Source organism: Chiloscyllium plagiosum, chromosome 45, assembly GCF_004010195.1.
Source record: "Chiloscyllium plagiosum isolate BGI_BamShark_2017 chromosome 45, ASM401019v2, whole genome shotgun sequence".
Classification (NCBI taxonomy): Eukaryota; Metazoa; Chordata; class Chondrichthyes; order Orectolobiformes; family Hemiscylliidae; genus Chiloscyllium; species Chiloscyllium plagiosum.
The window spans coordinates 6,741,401-6,749,142 of record NC_057754.1 but is presented as its reverse complement, the minus strand read 5'-3'; positions in this window follow the sequence as shown (position 1 = coordinate 6,749,142).

The following is a 7,742-nucleotide window of genomic DNA, read 5'->3' as shown; positions in this document are numbered from 1 at the left end:
ACCCTGCTGAAAAAGCACTCACTCTGTACAGTTTAACACAGTGAGTGACCCTTACCCTGCTGAATAAACACTGACTCTGTACAGTTGCACAGTGAGTGACCCTTACTCTGCTGAATAAACAGTGACTCTGTACAGTTACACAGTGAGAGACCCTTACCCTGCTGAAAAAACACACTCTGCACTGCTTAACACAGTGAGTGACCCTTCCCCTGATGAATAAACACTGACACTGTACAGTTACACAGTGAGTGATCCTTACTCTGCTGAATACACACTGACTCTGTACAGTTACACAGCGAGTGAGCCTTATCCTGCTGAATAAACACTGACTCTGTACAGTTACACAGCGAGTGACCCTTACCCTGCTGAATAAACAGTGACTCTGTACAGTTACACAGTGAGCGACCCTTACCCTGCTGACAAAACACACTCTGCACTGTTTAACACAGTGAGTGACCCTTACCCTGATGAATAAACACTGACACTGTACAGGTACACAGTAAGTGACCCTTACCCTGCTGAATAAACAGTGACTCTGTACAGTTGCACAGTGAGTGACCCTTACTCTGCTGAATAAACAGTGACTCTGTACAGTTACACAGAGAGACCCTTACCCTGCTGAAAAAACACACTCTGCACTGTTTAACACAGTGAGTGAGCCTTACCCTGCTGAATAAACACTGACTCTGTACAGTTACACAGTGAGTGATCCTTACTCTGTTGAATAAACACTGACTCTGTACAGTTACACAGCGAGTGACCCTTTACCTGCTGAATAAACACTGACTCTGTACAGTTACACAGCGAGTGAGCCTTACCCTGCTGAATAAACACTGACTCTGTACAGTTACATAGCGAGTGACCCTTTACCTGCTGAATAAACACTGACTCTGTACAGTTACGTAGTGAGTGACCCTTACCCTGCTAATAAACACTCACTCTGTACGGTTACACAGCGAGTGACCCTTACCCAACTGAATAAATAGGGGACTTTGAATTCAATTTGTTCCATGATGATTATGAATCCATTGCCCATTGTCAGAAAAATACATCTGGTTTAGTGATGTCCTTTCCGGAAGGAAATCTGCTGTCCTTACCCTGTCCAGCTACAAACAACCCCAGATCCGTGGTGAACCATTTGGCTCTCAAACTGCTGGCTGACCTGTTTGTGTCTGACAGTCAGTTCAAAGGAAGGGCAGGATGGACAATAAATAATGTCCAACCAGCAATGCCCACATTTAAAGCAGAATAAGCAGCATCACAGCAATGTTATGCTCCAAATTACTGGTGTTGCATGGTAGTTAATGTTTCTGTCTGTCTCTTTCTTTCTGTAGCCATTGTATCTCCATCTCTTTGTAATGGTAAAATTACCTTGAGCTTTCGTGCCCTCAATCCCTCTGATTAGCTGTGATTACACTGTGATATTCTCAGAGTCTTGTTGCCACTGGATTCATATGGAAATGCAGCATCTCGCCCCGTCATTCCCACCTGCCTTTGGGATTGGCAGCAAAATGGGACGTTTAAGTAGATAATCTCTATCCTCGATTGAAGTCAAGATGCTCAAATCATGACAGCCATTGATCAGGTGAACAGCTCGGGTCTGTTCCCCAGGATTGGATATTTCAAGACGAGGGGGTCACATTTTTAAGGAGAGAGGCGAACGATTTAAAAAGGTCACATGGGGCACAACCTTTTTTTAACCCAGAGGGTGGCTCGTGTGTGGAATGAACTTCCAGAAGAAGTGGTGAATGCTGGTGCAGCTACGTTTAAAAGACATTTCGACAAGTGCACGATTGGGAAAGGTTTAGAAGGAAATGGGAAAGGAGCAGGGAGGGGCAAGACTACTTCAGTTTGGGATTATGGTTGGTATGGGCTGGTTGGATTGAAAGGTTTGGTTTTCGTGCTGTGTGACTCTATGACTCGTTGCCTTTGCAAGTCTTTGACTATATGGATCTTTGACTCGATGACTCTATCCTGTTCGACTCTGTGATTCCATTTCACTGTCTGTGAATCCATGACTCGTTGACTTTTTGAGACTTTGACTCTTTGAATCTATGACTCCATGACTATTTGACTCTGTGATTCCACATCTCTTTGACTCCATCACTTTATGACTATGAATTCTTGACTCTTTGGCTTTGGGAGTCTTTGACTCCATGGGTCTTTGACTCGATGACGATATGAATCTGTGACTATTTTACTCTATGACTCTGCACACAGGTATTTAAGCTTTCAAAATGTATCATCGCGCTCTCTTTCTCTCTCCTGTTTCTTCCATCTGGCTCACCAACTTCTATTTGCTCTCCACCTCTCTGTCTCCCCTTACCTGTGCCTTTAATGAAAACCTTTGGAACTGTTTCATCGTCAGGGGGTTCCAGTCCCTCCCTGCTGCTGAACAAATGTTTCTCACCTTCTCAGAGCACATTTTCAGGGACTAACACTGTAAAAACAGAGCGGCAAGGTGGCTCAGTGGTTTCCACTGTGGAGTACCAGCGCCAGAGACTCAGGTTCAATTCTGCCCTCGGGCGACTGTCTGTGTGAAGTTTGCACATTCTCCCCCGTGCCTGCGTGGGTTTACTCCGGGTGCTCCAGTTTCCTCCCACAGTCCAAAGGTATGCAGGTTAGGGTGGATTGGCCATGCTAAATTGTCCCATAGTGCCCAGGGATGGGCAGGTTAGGGTGGATTGGCCATGCTAAATTGTCCCATAGTGCCCAGGGATGGGCAGCTTAGGGTGGATTAACCATGGCAATGCAGTGTTATGGGGATGAGTCTGGATGGGTCAGACTGGGTGGCAAGCTCTTTGGAAGGTGTGTTGACCCGATGGGCCGAATGGCCTGCTCCCACCCTGTAGGGATTGTATTCTATTAGGAAAATTTCAAGGATTGACAGCTGAGACGAGGAAGGCAACAACCCCTCGCACAGCAAGATCCCACAATCACCAGCAAATTGTCAGGTCATCATGACTTGAGGCAAATTGAGGGGTTAAACCATCCATCACACTTCATTTATCATATTATGCATCCAACTAAGAGAGGAAATGGCCCATCAGTTATGTATCCCAACCAACTGATGACACCCTGAGAATGCTGCAGTGTTGGAGGGTCAGTACTGAGGGAGTGCTACACTGTCGCAGGGTCGGTACTGAGGGAGTGCCGCACTGTCGCAGGGTCAGTGCTGAGGGAGTGCCGCACTGTCGCAGGGTCAGTACTGAAGGAGTGCTACGCTGTCAGAGGGTCAGTATGGAGGGGGTGCTGCACTGTCAAAGGGTCATGCTGAGGGAGTGCCGCACTCTCAGAGGTTCAGTACTGAGGCAGTGCCGCACCGTCGGAGGGTCAGTACTGAGCGAGTGCCGCACTGTCGCAGGTTCAGTACTGAGGGAGTGCTACGCTGTCAGAGGGTCAGTATGGAGGGGGTGCTGCACTGTCAAAGGGTCATGCTGAGGGAGTGCAGCACTGTCAGAGGTTCAGTACTGAGGCAGTGCCGCACCATCGGAGGGTCAGTACTGAGCGAGTGCCGCACTGTCGGAGGGTCAGTACTGAGTGAGTGCCGCATTGTCGGAGGGTCAGTACAGAGGGAGTGCTACACTGTCACAGGGTCAGTACTGAGGGAGCGCCGCACTGTCGGAGGGTCAGTACTCAGGGAGTGCCGCACTGTCGGCGGGTCAGTACTCAGTGAGCGCTACACTATCAGAGGGTCAGTACTGAGGGAGTGCAGCACTGTCAGAGGGTCAGTACTGAGGGAGCGCCGCACTGTCGGAGGGTCAGTACTGAGGGACTGTTGCACTGTCGGAGGGTCAGTACTGAGGGAGTGCCGCATTGTCGGAGGGTCAGTACAGAGGGAGTGCCATACTGTCACAGGGTCAGTACTGAGGGAGTGCCGCATTGTTGGAGGGTCAGTACAGAGGGAGTGCCACACTGTCACAGGGTCAGTACTGAGGGAGCGCCGCACTGTCAGAGGGTCAGTACTGAGGGAGCGGCGCGCTGTCGGAGGGTCAGTACTGAGGGAGTGCCACACTGTCACAGGGTCAGTGCTGAGGGAGTGCCACACTGCCACAGGGTCAGTGCTGAGGGAGTGCCGCACTGTCGGTGGGTCAGTACTGAGGGAGCGGCGCGCTGTCGGAGGGTCAGTACTGAGGGAGTGCCGCACTGTCGGAGGGTCAGTACTGAGGGAGTGCCTCACTGTCAGAGGGTCAGTACTGAGGGAGTGCCGCACTGTCAGAGGGTCAGTACTGAGGGAGTGTCACACTGTCAGGGGGTCAGTACTGAGGGAGTGCCACACTGTCAGAGGGTTAGTACTGAGGGAGCGCTGCACTGTGAGAGGGTCAGTACTGAGGTACCGCGTGCACTGTCAGGGGGTCAGTACTGAGGGAGTGCCGCTCTCAGTTTTGACCCTCTGGCAGTGTGGCACCCGATTCCCTCCCCTTTTGTGTGATGTCTTGTCGATGGTGGACATGCTTTGGGGAGTCAGGGGCGGAGTTACTCGCCACAGCATTCCAACCTCTGTCCTGCTCCTGTAGCCACTGTGTTTATGTGGTATGTCCAGTTGAGTTTCTAGTCAATGGTAACCTCCAGGATGTTAATAGTGTGGGATTCAGTGATGGTCACACTATTGAATGTCAAGGGGGTGATGGTTAGATTCAGTGATATTCACACCATTGAATGTCAAGGGGAGATGGTTAGATTGTCTCTTATTGGAGATGGTCATTTGTGCAGTGTGAATGTTACTTGCCAATTGTCAGCCCAAGCCTGGGTATTGCCCAGATCTTGCAGCATTTGAACACGGACTGCTTCAGTATCTGAGGAGCAGTGAATGGTGCTGAGCACTGTGCTATCATCGGCGAACATCCCTCACTTCTGACCTGCTGATGGTAGGGGAAGGTCATTGATGAAGCAGCTGAAGATGGTTGGGCCCAGGACACTCCCCTGAGGAACTCCTGCAGAGATGCCCTGGAGCTGAGATTACTGACTCTCCAACAACCACCACCATCTTCTTATATGTCAGGTATAACTCTAACCACCAGAGAGTTTGCCCCTCTCGACCTTTCCTGTCCATGTACCTGTTCCTGAATGCCTTTTGTCCTTTCTACCACTTCCTCCGGCAGCTCGTTCCAGACGCGCACCACTCTCGGCAAAGCTGCTGAGTTCGTGGTTGGGTCCAGGGCGACAGGGAGAAGGCAGGAGAGCGCAGGGAGTGGGGTGGGGGTGGGGGAGGCGGAGAAACACATCGTCCCGCGACCGAATGACTGACCCGACGGGCCGAATGGCCAAATTATGCTCTGATATTGTACGCTCTGACAGCGGAGGGAGCCCTGTTGCTGGGCAGGCTACTCAAAGGGGTCTCGGGCCTTCGGCAAAGCTCCATGGGGGTTGGGAGGGCCTAAGGAGCAATAGTTAAGATTCCCCTCAGCAGCCACTGCGTTTATAGATATGCAGAGTACACTCCCTTCATTTGGAAGCAGAATGAGCCACGCATTGAACAGAAAGGGCCTCTTTGACCCTCTCTCCGCGCGTGCATCGGCAATTTAAATTGCTAATGCTGCCATTAATGCAAATTGCCGGACTGCCTTTGTGAGGTGAATACGCTGATGTCGGGCCTGTTCTGAGCAGGCTCCAGACTTTGGGAGTGAATCGCGAGCTCTCTGGCTTCCTCACAGCCAGAGATGGGATGACTGAGCTTTATCAGGGCACCCCAGTTCAGGCCCATCAATACCGCTTCCCGGAGTCACCCTCAGACTTCCTCACAGGCCCAACCTCGTGCCCTAATTTTGTTTTACTTCCATGGGGGTGATGTCTTCACTGGTCAGATTTCTGCTCAAGAGAGTCTGGAGTCATGCACAGATACACACAGATTGGGATAGGGCCACTCGGTCAGAGTCATACAGCACGGAAACAGACCTTTCCATCCATACCAACCAGATATCCCAACCTAATCAGGTCCCATTTGCCAGCACCCGGCCCATATCCTCCAAACCCTTCCTATTCATGTCCCCATCCAGATGCCTTTTAAATGCTGTCATTGTACCAGCCTCCACCACTTCCTCTGGCAGCTCATTCCATACACGCACCACCCTCTGTGTGAAAACATTGCCCCTTAGGTCCCTTTTATAAATTTCCTTTCGCTCCTTAAACTCTCTAGTTCTGGACTCCCCCACTCCAGGGAAAAGATCTTGTCTATTCACCCGACCCATGCCCCCTCATGATTTTGTAAATCTCTATAAGGTCACCCCTCAGCCTCTGACGCTCCAGGGAAAACAGCCCCAGCCTATTGCTTGGATGTATTTATCCAAATGCCTTTTAAACAGTGTAAGTGTGCCCGCATCCACCATTTCCTCTGAAAATTCACTCTGCACACGAACCACTCTCTGCCTTAAAGAAGAATTGCCTCTCATGCCTAATTTTTAAAAAAAATCCTTCTCCTCTCGCCTTAAAAAATATGCCTGCTAGTCCACCCAGAGGGAAAAGACTCCTTATCTTTCGCACTTATAAACCTCTGTAAGGTTACCACTCATGGGGTAAAGAAACATTTTGCGCTAATTTACAGAGACCATTTAACCTGTCGCTGACTTATCTCGCTTGAGTTGAGTCCTGTTATTTTTCAGTTGAATAGTCTGCTTATTGTATTACTACCTGCTTTTAAAGTGAATATATTACATCTCTGAGTGTCCGTGCACTTAATGTGGAACACAGTGTGAGGCTTCGTTTAGGGGGCATTCTGTCTTCTGTGGTGTCAGCATCGATGACAAAAAGTAGCATAAATATCAATTATCTTTTTATGGTCAAGGTATTGATCTCCGCAGCATTAGTGGCTGGGAGAGGTAGGACACCAGAGCCTTTAATTCAATGGGAGACTAGACACAGGAGCTGTGAGGATAATTACCAACACATGGCACAGCCTTTGCAAAATTACGCAAGGGGGAAAAGGAAGATTGTGGCCCGTGAGGCCTACTCCAGGGTGTCAAAACCGCAGCTGGAATGATGGTAACCGAGATAGCTTTCTAAACATGTCACATCCCGCCCAGCGTGCCTTTAGGAAGAGAGCTCCAAGCCCTTCCCTCCCGATGACACCCTCCCGCCCCCCGGGATTGTTTAACAGCTTAAATCTAGGAGGCCTGCTTTGGCCTCCGTAGATCATGACTGAACTTTGACCTTTGCTCCACGGCTCTCCCTCGCGAGCTCTGATATGGAGGAGCCGGTGTTGGACTGAGTTCGAAGTCACGCAACACCAAGGTCACGACCTGACGAGGATACAGCGTGAATAGTTCCAGATAAACCTGTCGGACGATAGTCAAGGGTGTGGCGCTGGGAAAGCACAGCAGGTCAAGCAGCATCCGAGGAACAGGAGGATCAGCATGTTCAGGCATAAGCCCTTTATTTCCAGCATCTGCAGTCCTCACTTTCTCCCTGTTCGATGCTAACGTGGTGTTGTGTGATTTCTAACCTTACCCAAGGAGCTCTGGAGGTTATCCAGGGACCTGGTGGGGAGGGACTGTCTTATGAGAAGAGATTAGACCTGTGCACCAGAAGAATGAGAGGTGACTGCATTGAAACGTGCTTCAGGGAGGTGTGGAGAGGGTCCTCCCCCCTCCCCGGTGGGAGAGTCTAGGACCAGATGGGGCATGATCTCAGAAATAAGGGCTCCCATGGAAGGCAGAGATGAGGGGGAGGAATTTCTCCTCTCTGCCGAGGTAAGGGAATCTGTGGAACTCTCTATCGCTGAGGGCAACGGAGGGTGGTAGATTCAA